This window comes from Musca autumnalis, unplaced genomic scaffold, assembly GCF_047663935.1.
Source record: "Musca autumnalis isolate F117 unplaced genomic scaffold, ASM4766393v1 scaffold_3, whole genome shotgun sequence".
Taxonomy (NCBI): domain Eukaryota; kingdom Metazoa; phylum Arthropoda; class Insecta; order Diptera; family Muscidae; genus Musca; species Musca autumnalis.
The window spans coordinates 82380274-82393696 of record NW_027411866.1 but is presented as its reverse complement, the minus strand read 5'-3'; the positions used below and the strand labels follow the sequence as shown (position 1 = coordinate 82393696).

At 35.4% G+C, this 13423-nt stretch overlaps 1 protein-coding gene across 4 annotated transcripts in view; it reads right to left on the bottom strand.

Moving 5' to 3' along the window:
• Window positions 1-1962: 1962 nt before the first annotated feature.
• Window positions 1963-13423, bottom strand: part of dpr18 (defective proboscis extension response 18) — a 567617-nt gene continuing 556156 nt past the window's right edge. For all 4 annotated transcript variants that reach the window (XM_073977849.1, XM_073977846.1, XM_073977847.1 and 1 more), the window contains one exon: window positions 1963-2297. The gene's annotated coding sequence lies outside the window, so the exon portion shown is untranslated. The remainder of the gene's footprint in view (window positions 2298-13423) is intronic.

Genomic DNA, 13423 nt, shown 5'->3' with positions numbered 1-13423 from the left:
TCAAGGATTTCGAGGGCTTTTTGTCAAATTGTCGAATTGTGATTGCCGTAATTTAGTATTTTTTGTTGCCAGAGGATACAAAAGCTAAATTCGGAAAATTGTAAATATTGCTCCAAGTTTTGGAAAGAACAACAATGTCAAACTAATGCACAAACTTTTCTATTTTATAGATATAGGCGAAGCCAACCGATAATTTGCTACATGTTATCTACTTTTTTGGCTAGCAGTCATTACAAAAAATTTCCGTTTTCGCCCGTAAAATCAAGTTCTGAATCACTGTGCAATGAAAGAGGACACCTTGATTGAAATAATGCTTGGATGTATATTCCGACTGGCAATGTACAGAAAAGGATATCAAATTTAATTCAAATTATCACGTATCTTTAGTATCCAAATGTGGTGTATATATTTGAGACGTTCTCTATAATAAATAAAAGCTTAACAAAAGTACTTTAAAAATGTATCCCGTTGATAAGTAGCTATAAACATAAGTCAATTATGAACAATAAAATTATAAAAATTATTACTTAAGAAGATGTCAAACTGCCTGCTTGTCATTCTTTACATTGAAAATAAATCGGAATAAGAGGGTGCTGTGTGTGGGGTGTCTGCAATTAATGACAACTTTTCATAATATTTAATTAGTTTTACTCAAATTCTCATTTCTGGTGCAATAAATATAAACAAAGTTTTATATTTCTTTTGTTTTTTTTTTGAGGTTTGTTGTTTTTGATTTTATCTCATTTTTAGATGTGTGTATGTATGCACGAGTATTTACGGTCGGTCCTAACGTTTATAATTAAAGTATCACATTGCAGTGAAGAAATAAATGAATTTTTCGTTTTTATTTATTCTTCTTCATGAAATTTTACCACAATGAAATATGAAGTCTTTCTAACCTACAAAAATATATTTTTGTTTATGAATGTGTTTATATGTAAAGAAAGTTACTTTTGTCTAGGCTAATGGGAGTCTGAGATTTTTATCGAAGGATTTTATGGTCGTCTATGAATGGAATTGAGTGTGTGTAACGTAAAGGCTTTGCAATGCCTTAAAGGAAAATGCTGCTCTCTCAAATGTGAACACAAACAAACTAATAAAAACTAAATTATTTTTCAAAATATCTCGGCGATAAAACACACAACAAAAGATTACAACAAATTTACACACAAAAAAGGATGGGCCGGAGCAACGAGAGGAAGTTAGACAAAACCAAGGATATCCTCATTTTTTTAAAGACTAAAAGTTTTTCCTATAAAATGGGAAAATTATTACCATCAACATGTGTGACATATGGAAAGAAGGAGAGAATGGTTAAAATGCCTTGTTGCCAATTTTTCCTGGAAAGCAAAAAGTCCTGAAATTTGCCCTGTGCCATAAACATTAAATAAAGTATGTTCATGAAAGTATGGTCTTAATGACGGAAGCTAAAAATTAAGTATGAGTATGTATTTGTGTATAAAATGTATTTTTGAAAGTGTAAATGTTTGTTTCGTATATTTTTCACCCCTCCTTAGTTTATTCTTCTTCTTCTTCTTCTTCTTCTTCTTCTTATCGTGACATATATCAAATCAATTTTGTACAAATTTATTTAGTTCTTTTTGTTTTTGTTGTTTTGCTCCTAAAATTAAAGAATTACATACACATAAATTCTATATTATCATTATCAATTATCATTTTGATTTCGATTTTATTGAAATTAATTTTTCTTCATATTGTTGTTGTTGTTCTTATCTTTGATTTTGATTGAATAGTGAAGTTAATCGTAATTCGAAGGTAGTAGTTGAAGAAAGAACTTATTCTAAAATTTAAAGAGAAAGTGTTTTTGTGTGAGAATAAAAACATAGAATTATATGTTTGCACATGTATGGGTGTGTGTTTATGTGAGACTTAATTAATTAATTGTAATTATTTTAAATTCATAACTATTTGATTTTTAATTTGTTTTCATTTTCCATTTCATTTTGGCCTAATGAAATTGTGAAATTATCCACAATTTCACTAAAAATTTAAAAATTTAATTCTGATTTTCCTTTTAAATTTTAACTAAGACTACATTTAATGTACAATTTGTATCCTTTTGTTTGTTTTGTTTGTTTATGTTGTTGTTGTTTCTGTAAAATTCCTCACATTTTTGTGTTGTCTGTGCTATTTAAGGTCGAGACAATACTCAGCACTTCAGCGCCCCATGCTGGTATTTAGTAATTAATTCCACTTTCATAGTCTCCAGACTGTTTGATGGATTTGTGCTGCTTGTCTGAGTCTTCAATGTATTTTTATTTCTTTCTTTGAAATTTCTGCAAAGACATAAATATGAAAAGCAAGAATTTAATAATAACATATTTTTGTTTCTTTTCTTTGTAAATAAAGGTTTTGATAGTTGGATTAACCCCCTCCAATCGTGTGCTGAAATGTTTTCAATATATGTATATAAGTATATTTAAGTAAGATTCCCATTCCACTGATGTTTGATTTGAAGAGACTGCTGCAGTCTTAAAGGAAAATATTGTACTTTTAAACCAAAACAAACTAAAAAACTAAATTATTTACCAAAATATCTCTAAGATACTATACACAATTAAGTGTTAAGTTCGGCTCATTTTATTGCTCATATTTATAAATATAGCCAAGAACGAATATTTTTTTTTATTAACAATATATGAGAAAAAAAGTCAGACCTGTGGCCTGAGAATTTTTTTCTATAGAGTGCTCTGAGAATTTTTTCCTACAGATAAAAATCAGACCAGTGGTCTGAGAATTTGTTTCTATAGAAAAAATCAGACCAGTGGTCTGAGAATTTGTTTCTATAGAAAAAATCAGACCAGTGGTCTGAGAAAATCAGACCTGTGGTCTGGGAATTTTTTTCTAAAGAAAAAAATGTGGTCTGAGAAAAAAATCAGACCTGTGTTCTGAGAATTGTTTTCTATAAAAAAAAAAATCAGACCTGTGGTCTGAGAATTTTTTTCTATAGAAAAATGTCAGACCTAGGTCTGAGATTTTTGTCTATAGAAAAAAGTCAGACCTGTGATCTGAGAAAATCGGAAAATCAAAATCAGACCTGTGGTCTGAGAATTTTTTTCTATAGAAACAAAGTTAGACCTATGGTCTGAGAATTTTCTTCTATAGAAAAAATGTCAGTCCTGTGGTCTAAGAATTTTTTCTGTAGAAAAAAAGTCAGAAATTTGGTCTGAGAACTTTTTCCATAGAAAAACGTCAGACCTTTGGTCTGAGAATTTTTTTCTATAGAAAAAAGTCAGACCTTTGGTTTAAGAATTTTTTCTATAGAAAAAAAGTCAGAAATTTGGTCTGTGATTTTTTCTGTAGAAAAAAGTCAGACCTGTGGTCTGAGAATTTTTATACCCTACACCACAATCTGGAAAGGGTATTATAAGTTTGTTTTGTTAAAAATTAATGTAACACCGCGAAATATTCGTCGGAGACCCCCAATGTGGTATACCAATCTTCATATCTCGACGAAATAAAGCGATTTTGAGATGTGTGTCCGTCCGTCCGTCCGTCTGTCCATTATAAATTGTAAACACGCTCCAGGCCGCAATTATGGACCGATCGTCACGAAATTTTGTATGGAGGTCGGGTTCAGGCCAGAATAGATCCCTATTCTTGTTGGTGATGATCGAGAAATATTTAGCGGGTGAAATGTACCAAAAACATAATATTTATTCAATTGTCTAGCGGCTCTGTAGGTTGCAATAATAGTCCGATCAACGGGAAATTTTATATAAGGTAAGAGTATATGACAGAGAAGAAGCTTGCAATTTGAGATGGCGATCAGATAATATTTAGAGGGTTAAATGGGCCACAACTTTTGTGTGAAAGTTGTGAAAAATTTTAATATACAGCTTATATCTTTATTCCTGGAAGATACATTCCGGGCAAGTAAGTTATACTTGGAAGACAATCTTTTGACCTTTCCATTGATGTCAATTATGTTGATGTACGTGATCACTGATCAGATAACAGAGTTACAGCCTAATATATCCAGTTTTATGTTTGTAGTGTTATCATAACCACGCTAGAGGTCGCAATTATAGCTCAATACTCACGAAATTTTGCACGAAGTAAGAGTTCAGGTTGAAGAAACTGCCTATAATTTTGCATGATGATCTGATATTATTTAGCGGGTGACATAAACCATTACTTTTGTATGAAAATATACAAATATTATTTTTGGTGCATATTTTAATTTCTGGAGGGCATATACCGGCAAAGGAGATTACATATGGAAAAATAACTAATGGCATTTCCCATGATTCAAATTGCAAGAATGTACATACTACAAATTGTCTCTATCATGACAGAGAATTTTTCAGTTCAGTTGTCCAATTGGATTTTTTATACAAAGATCGCAGCATGGGGTCACTTCGCAAACTATTTATGTTTGGACGAAGTTCGTTTCAGACAATTTGGAGTCGATTTAGCCCTGTCCATTCATCTGTCTCTCTTACTGTCTAGCTGGCTGGTACGAACGATAACTCCCGAACGGATCTAGCGATTCGAACCAAATTTTACACTTCGTATTATTTTGCCCAAACTTAGTTTAATTTCGGGCACATCCCCGAAAAAAGTTCAAAATTTGTCTAAAAAAGTGTGAGAACGATAACTGTCGAAGTGGTCCAAACTATCCATATATTATTATTCCTTCTAGATACAGATCGGGTATGACTATATCGGTCCACACCTTCGAGTACCTCCCACACAAAATTCAGAAATGTGGAATTTAAGAGTCCTCTCGAATCGTGTTGAATTTTTTCAGCAGATTGTCCTTGCGGTCCCCTTTACAATGGTACAATTGCAATGGCAAGACCATCCGTCCTGATATTATGGCCGAAAAGCTCCAAAAGACTCTAAAAAACAAACAAGAAAACTAACTAAAATGACAAAAACGCAACATAACTCTCAAGGGAATTTTCTGATTGGTCCAAACTTTGCACGTTTTATTATTTCATCAAGTTATGTATCAGGTTCTTAAGTACCTTCCACACAAAATTTGGGAAAAGTGCAGTGTGAGGACCCGTCTCGGATCTATTTGAATTTTTTTGAAGAAGGTTCTTTTCACGGTCCCTATTGCAACGGTACAAATTTTCCAGAGTAAATCCCTACTTCCAGAGATAATGGTCCAAAATGTCTAAAAAATAATTCTTAAACTTTTTCAAAAATCAGAAGTTAGCTTACTAAAATTAATTTGGTATAGCCTTATATTACAATATCTACAGATTCCACGTATTTTGAAGCAAACTCGTGATACAAAATCAATATATTTTTTATACGGCATAATTTTTTTGTTTGTTTCTTTTTTTGGTCAGATGCTGAGGGTATATCACCGTTAGCGCAGTTGACTTATACTATCTTCCTTGGTGTGTAATCGAATATGCGCTGAAAATCACAAAACTGCGTGCATTATCAAGCATATGTGAGGTACAAGTGCACAATTTTTGGACGATAGACCTTCAACAAACTCAAAAATCTTCCAAATATCAGAGATATGACAAATTCCATTGTATATATATTTATATTAGGTGTATTCCAAAAAGGAACCTGATATTTAAAGATGAAGCAGGAGATGCTTATCAATGTGCATTTTCCAATTTTGCCATATGTTTTAGAAATGTATAATTTATATAATTGTTCCACAAACATCCCAGAAGGGACAAGGGAGGTTTCTCTTATATCAATGGATTCATATTAGGTCATTGATATGTGACCTAGTTTTTATCGCCGAATCCGAGAGGTGTGTCTTAAGTTGCCACTGGTAATATCGCCAACATTACTAATTAGCTATGTGCAACCGCATTGCATGCTGAATGTCCTGTTTCGATTCCCAGTCCTGGCCTGGGAATTTTAAAATTTGATGTGACCAGGCCTGGGAATCGAAACCGGACATTCAGCAGGCAATGCGGTTGCACATAGCTAATTCCTAGAGGTTGTGGTGTAGGGTATCAAATGGTCGGCCCCGTCCGACTATAGCCTTTGCTTACTTGTTTTCTTCTATTTTTGCTTCTACTTTAAATTTTACAACTTTTTGGCAACTAAGTCGGAAGGAAGTCTTACTATTCGGAAGACATGTTATTTGTCATGAACTGAATATACATAAATCTGTGCAAAATATACATAATTTGCATATTTCAATTTGAAAACGCAAAATGACCTATTTTCAATTCTTCTTTTAAATATTGGTTAGTCATAAAGAAACTAGACGATAGCTAAGTTATGAAATGTCCAGAAGGTCGCAAGGAAATTTTTAATAACAGTTGACCACTTGATGTTGTAAGTAGTACATCACACTAATACTTATGTTGGTGTAGTTGTGTGAAATTTAATTTGGTCCTTGATTCCTTTCCTGTGCATTTGCATATACATTTGTTTGGCTTTTGCTGACATTGTCCTTTCTATGTTCAGAGCGGACATTCATTCATTCCGGATACATTCAGCAATTATTTCCAAAAAAAGGCAAAATGAAGTGCATAATTGGCCACGTCTTTAATGAATTTCAACTCAAAGTAATTGCCGTGTTCGAATTCGAAAAAAAATATTGCGCAAAATAGCAACAGAGAGCAAAACAAAAAGAAACCATAACAACAGAAGAGGAAGTGAAAAGGCGCACAAGTCAAAGAGAAGGGTAAAACAAATAAGATGGTGTTAACATTTGACTTTTGCTCCATTGTTGACATTTGCCATTGCATTTCGTTCCGGACCATTCTGTGGTGGAAAGTGGAAAAGTCTAGCAGAAGGTCGGTCGGTCAGTCGGTGGCTATGCCTGCCTGCCTGATGTTCGTTTGGTCAATTCAACGTCACACAAAAAGAATTTACGAACGTTTGTATTTTGTTTTGTTTAATTAAGAAAAACATCCCAAAAACTTTTCAGCTGTCGTCTTGGATAATTTTAATTTAATACTGCTTGTGCGCGATACTGGTTCGTGATGGCGATGTCCGTTCCGCAATGTCTGCCTCAGATGCTGTTGTTGGAAAACATTTAATACTCAACAATTTTGTGAAAATCCTTTAATGAATGCCGTTGTAAATTTTGCTGCGTAAATTACAAATGAAATGGGAACCGGAAGAACGAAATTGATAATTAAATGAAACTTTAGACAATTATTGGGGATAATCAACGACCAGATGTTGCCGTTTTATGCGTTGGCGATGGAATGACGAGATAACATGTTTTGGTATTTTCAAGATATTGTTCATAGTTTTGAATTGATTGACAAAGGGTAAGCAGATTAGAATCAAAATACAGCAAAATTATTACTACGATAATACGAAACGGGAGTGGAATTTTTATTGAGGAATTGGCAACAAGAATCTCTCACCGAATCCCAAATCATAACACGATCCTTCAAGCGGAAGTTCGAGCGATTACAGAGTACCAGAATTGCCTTTACGGACAGTAAAATGGCAATGAAAACTATAAGAGACAAGACAGTCAAATCGAAATGTTTTTTGATCTGCATAAATGCGATTAACAACTACTCGCAGCACGATTTGGTATACATTATATTGGTAGCAGGCAAAATATGTATACTAGAGAACAAACTATTGTAAACTTGTCTAGTAGGCCGGGGCGATTTGAAAACCTTAATGAGCCCTTCGCGTTTCTGATTCCAGGGATTGAACTGAGCAAAAAAGTCCTCTGGACCATATATCTACCGTGAAAATCGAGCCTCCCGATTTTAACTTTAAGTTTTTTATTGACGTTTTTTGGATATTTTGGCATATAACAGCCAAACCATTGAGATTTTCGATCCAACACAAAGACAAAAATTGTAGCCAAGACAGTAGTTGAAAACTCTCTAATACATCGCAAAAGCATTGGAACGCTCCTTCAGGCAGTTTTGGCCTTAAGAATGTGCAAACTTTTAGGAAAATGTCGATAAATGACATTGTGCTACAAAATTTGACCAGAAAATTATTCAAGCCTTCTGATGCAAAATTCCATCGTGTTGGGATCCATGGAGAACGAAAACGCCTTTACTTCGTTTGGGTCACTTCGTTTTATTTTTTTATAACAGTAAAAGTAGTGAAAATCTGAGTTTCTTATATTTTCAAATTTAAATGGGAATATCTTATTTTTTCCACAATGGATTTCTTTTGATTCTTCTTCCTTTTAAAGGGGTGAATAATATCTTTTGAATAAGCTATGTTTGCATTGCAACACTCCTTTTTTAATTTTGGTTTGTAACCCCTCATAAGATGTGAACCTATGTTTAAATTTAATTCATATAACAACACGTATTTGTGTCTAGCGTGTTGTGATAGAGTAAAAGGTAGTGTGAACGTAGTATGATGTGCCTGTAGTGGCCCGGCCACTTTAAAATAACATGAAGGAAGTGATCAGAAAAACATTCCCTCTCTCAGAACATACCATGCCAGCACCAACCAACTTCGTTCTCTCTCTTTGTCTTTGAACTCGTTCATTATAATTTGGATTCTCAAACTGTAAACTACTAAAAGCAATTTGTCAACACAAAATAAAAAAGAAGTCCAGTAGTGCGATTCTGTAACTTTTTTTAATAACGAACCGACATCGGTAGTTAACGAAAATATTCGGTTGAGTTAACGAATGTGCTATTCTGTAACTTTATGTTACCGATTGTAGAAATCGTTAGCACATACCGACGAATATCGATGGGAAGACAAATTGTCAAATAATATATTTTGGTATTTATTAATGTATTTTAAGCTAAGAATATTATTTCTTCGCAATTACGAACATAAAACGCGCAAAGGAGTAAAAATATCTTCTCTTGGAAGGAAGGTGCCTACAATTAGTGTCTGCAAGTTAGGATACTTGCAATGCGAAACCCAGGAGTTACTCAACTTCAAAAACGTCAAGTGTGTATGTGAATACTTCTAGGATGTAAAGGAACAATACACGATTTTCATATATTTTGGTGGTTTTATTCCAGGATATGAAGAAATATATCATTAGCCCCCACCGTAATAGCTCGGCGAAACAAAATATAGAATATCCCCAATTTATCAATTTATGGTTTTGAAGTGGACAAGAACCTGTCTTTTAGACAAATAAATATGCATGTGTGCATCTACACCGTCTTAGGTGAATCAACAGAAGCTGCATTATTTATGTTTACAACAGATTCATATTTTTAACGTATTACTGGCATAAAATATTTAATAGATGTATGTATGTAAGGATCATTGCTCAAAAGGTCACTTCCTTTTGTAGTGAATTGTATTTTATAAATGCATGATTTAAAAATTATAAATTTGGTAAAATCCTTCCTATTTGTATGTGAAGCGCTGTCATGTTTTGGGTTGTGGCGCTTTGTGCGAAAATTTTGGACAGCGCAATAAAAAGAAGAGCTATGTAAAAATTCAACTTTGAAGTTTCGCCATTCGGTGACGTTCGCCATTTGAGTCATTTATTCATTTCACGCCCATATTGAATGGAATTTCTCATGACCTATAGTTCGGAAATCCGAACTTATAGCATTTTGGCTTCAATACGGCATAAAAGCCAACGAACGCCTCTTAGAAAGATAGTGTTAAGGGAATTGGTATAAGCCTTACATAACAGTACCACACTTGAGTTCTTTTGAAGCGATAGCTTACAATTTTCCTGTTTAATAAGTAAGACAAAGGTCAGCGCAGCCTCCAAGGGAAAGTTATGAGTTAATCGAAGTTCTACAACATTCTCTTTGGTGGTCTTTATGCAGCTTCAATAAAATCTGTGCTGGCGAAAGCACAATAGTGGCGAAGCTGACCCATGTTATCATACATAGTTAACCCTTATGTAAACGCTTTAAGAAGATTTTTCTCAATAAGGCAGAATTTACCTTGTGTACACTCCTCATTAACATAACATATGCTCATATAAAAACGCCGTTTTTAAAAGAAATCAGCAAAATATTGCAATAATGTACTGTCGTTAAGACTTAACAACAACTTTTTTTTGGTTGTTAACTTAACAATAACTTTCGGTAATTAACGACAAAATTTACCGACAAAAATTGTTAAAATTGGTATACAGAATAGCACTTACCGAAAATTATCGTTAACTACCGACATTCGTCGTTAATTCTGTCGTTAAGGAGTTACAGAATCGCACTACAGAACATTGAAAAGGAAACACGTCGTTTTATTGTGAAACAAAAAGGTTTTGGTGCTGTGTTCCTTACAAAGATCGACTTCACTGTTGACCGTGGAATTTTAGTAAACAGTGCCTGCTGGTTGCCAGTGTCTTTTTGAGCAGAGAACGTTGCTGTGTGGCAGTATCATTTGTGGCGGTTTTCCTGTGTTTGGCTGCTCCCGAGTGGACAGCGCTTTTTTGCCGAGCAAACCGTAAGCTTTGGAATCGGTTCCTCGATACACAGCAGAGTTAACGCAAGTATTTGCTGCGAATTGTGTGTGAACCGGCAGCTGTTGCTTAGTCGGCCCAAACTTGAGCTGTTGGAGTCGTCGTTGGCTGTCGTTAATGTACATTGGCTTTGAGGCAAGACGTTGCTGCGCATTGGTTTGTGAGCTTGCTGTTGTGAACCCGGGTCCCTGCCGCTGGACGTGTGCAATCTGTAGAGGTTAGCAAGGAGGGTGCCGTACAGGGTAAGGTACCTAAGAACTAGTCCTGGTGGACGTAAACAAGCTATTATTGTTTTAAATAGGTTAACAAATGGCTAAGTTATAGTGGTTTATGTCTGAAAACCCCCACAAAAAAACTATAACTGAATTTCTCACAATTTTCAAAATAAATACTGAACAAAACAAAAAAACATTATATTTTTGAAAATTATGAGAAATTCAGTTATAGGTTTTTTTGTGGTGGTTTTCAGACTTAAACCACTATAACTTAGCCATTTTAAATGATTTAAAACAATAATAGCTTATTCAAAAGATATTATTCACCCCTTTAAAAGGAAGAAGGATCAAAAGAAATCCGTTGTGGAAAAAATAAGATATGCCCATTTAAATTTGAAAATATAAGAAACTCAGATTTTCACTACTTTTACTGTTATAAAAAAATTAAACGAAGTGACCCAAACGAAGTAAAGGCATTTTCGTTCTCCATGGATCCCAACACGATGGAATTTTGCATCAGAAGGCTTGAATAATTTTCTGGTCAAATTTTGTAGCACAATGTCATTTATCGACATTTTCCGAAAAGTTTGCACATTCTTAAGGCCAAAACTGCCTGTCTTGGCTACAATTTTTGTCTTTGTGTTGGATCGAAAATCTCAATGGTTTGGCTGTTATATGCCAAAATATCCAAAAAACGTCAATAAAAAACTTAAAGTTAAAATCGGGAGGCTCGATTTTCACGGTAGATATATGGTCCAGAGGACAGTTCAATCCCAGGAACCAGAAACGCGAAGGGCTCATTAAGGTTTTTTCCTTCCACACAAATCGCCCCACCCTATTGTCTAGGCATGCCCTTACCAAGCCCCTAACTGTGCCGAGTCTACAGTTAAAAGCATGCGGCCAAAAATTCGCACATATCCCTTTGGAATAATAAGGAGATTTGGATAAACACCAAAACCCTAATGTGGAAACCCAAAGAACCTACTTCTAAGTAAGGTAGAACAGTTTCTTTGTCATTGTCCAAACCTCAGATTCCAGCTCCTGGAAAACAACACAATTTGAGAACATAATTCAATCGAGGCAAACGAATATAAACACGTACCACAACTTAAATTAATAAAATGATCTACCCTGCCCCCATAAAGTTTTGGGAGTCGCCAATTTTTTGTCGTCCCTCTTCTCGACCTTATCTAATATATTGGCACCGTTGCCTTTTGTGAAGGCTGATGTCGGCGTTGGGACTAGGCCCTTTGGTTTTGACATTACAAAAGACTGTTAGGGGCACTAGTGTAGGGTATCATATAGTATGCCTGACCGAGGCTCGCATTTTTATATCTTCAGCCTTTCGGCTAACGAGGTTAGTTACACTTTTATGCGGTAAAGATTGTGCCTCATCGAAATAATGGTTTTAGACCTAACACATGTTTGGACGAAATCCGTTTCTGAACATTTGGTGTCGATTTAGCCCTGCCCGTCCTTCTGTTTGTCTGCCTACAGTGCACCGTAACTCCCGAACGTTTGGGATAGTTTTGATTTTTTTTTTGCATCAGGTTGACTTCCTGGTCCCTATTAAAATGGTACATTTTTTATACCCTACACCACACTGTGGTAAGGGGTATTATGTCTTTGTGCACTTGTGTGTAACATACAAAAGGAAACGAAATAGACCCATAGTTCCTTTTGGGGATATACATATAATACATATAATAACTTTCTGTCTATGTATTTTTGTTCGCAACGTACAGGTCGCATTTTTTTGTCCGATTCACCTGAAAATTAGGTAATATAATTTTTTTTAGCCATAGGAAGAACGCTATTGCTTTTGGTGAAAATCGGTTCAGATTTGGATATAGCTCCCATATATATTTTCGGCCGATTTGACGTATTTGCTGCACCAAACACGCTACATACGTTCGATTTTGATGAAATTTGGAATATGTGACTGAATTCCATATTATATAGAAATCAGTTCAAATTGATATATATCTCCTATATTTTACATATTCACAGTTTTGTACGGTATCATATAGTCGGTTTTTTCTAGAGCAAGTCTATACTTCCCGGGGTAATGGCCGAAAAACTCTGAAAACCCTCTGCCGGCACCAACTAAAATGACTGACCGGATTGACTCGGAAAAATCTTCGACGGCCCATGTCACCTCAACAATTACGTGTTTGTATTCGTGCATTTTTTTTAACATGGTAGTGGCAATTTATCCCGGAATACCTGCCCCGAGCTCTTTTGGTCCGCGCCGGGATAGAAATGAACGCCTTGGCAGTATGGATCGGTACCGTTTGCCAGATCCACATCCACCACATGTCAACAATTGTGAGATGTAATGGATTTGGGGAATGGGTGCAGTTCCGAGGGTGCCCTGGCCTTAGTCCCACCCAGGATTACTGCGATATCTATCGTTGTCCGACTCTTCTTCGTCGTATCTAACACCACAAGTTGTTGTTCAGCGGCCCGGAAATGCATTATTCCTGCAATTCAATTGCAACGGTCTCCGCAATAAGTTCAGTGAACTTGTGGACTTTATGAGCCCGAAAACACCATGGCAGTCGCGATCCAGGCAACAAAGCTCACTGCAATCTGTAGCTTGCAACGCTGCGATGGTTACAACGTTCTGGTACTGTCGAGGTAGAGCTCCTTTATGTGTACATATCGGCAATGAATAGCTGTGCCCTGCGTTATATGTCCGATATTAGTTCGCGTTTCGAAGGCAATAACCGTCTGGTGCTAGGGGACTTCAATGCCCATCATGAGCTTTGGCATTCCGTCCCAAGTAATGACCCGAGGGGTACCGTTCCGGCCGAGCAAATTGATAGCTCCACGTTTTGTATAGTGAATGAAGACGCTCCTACGAGGA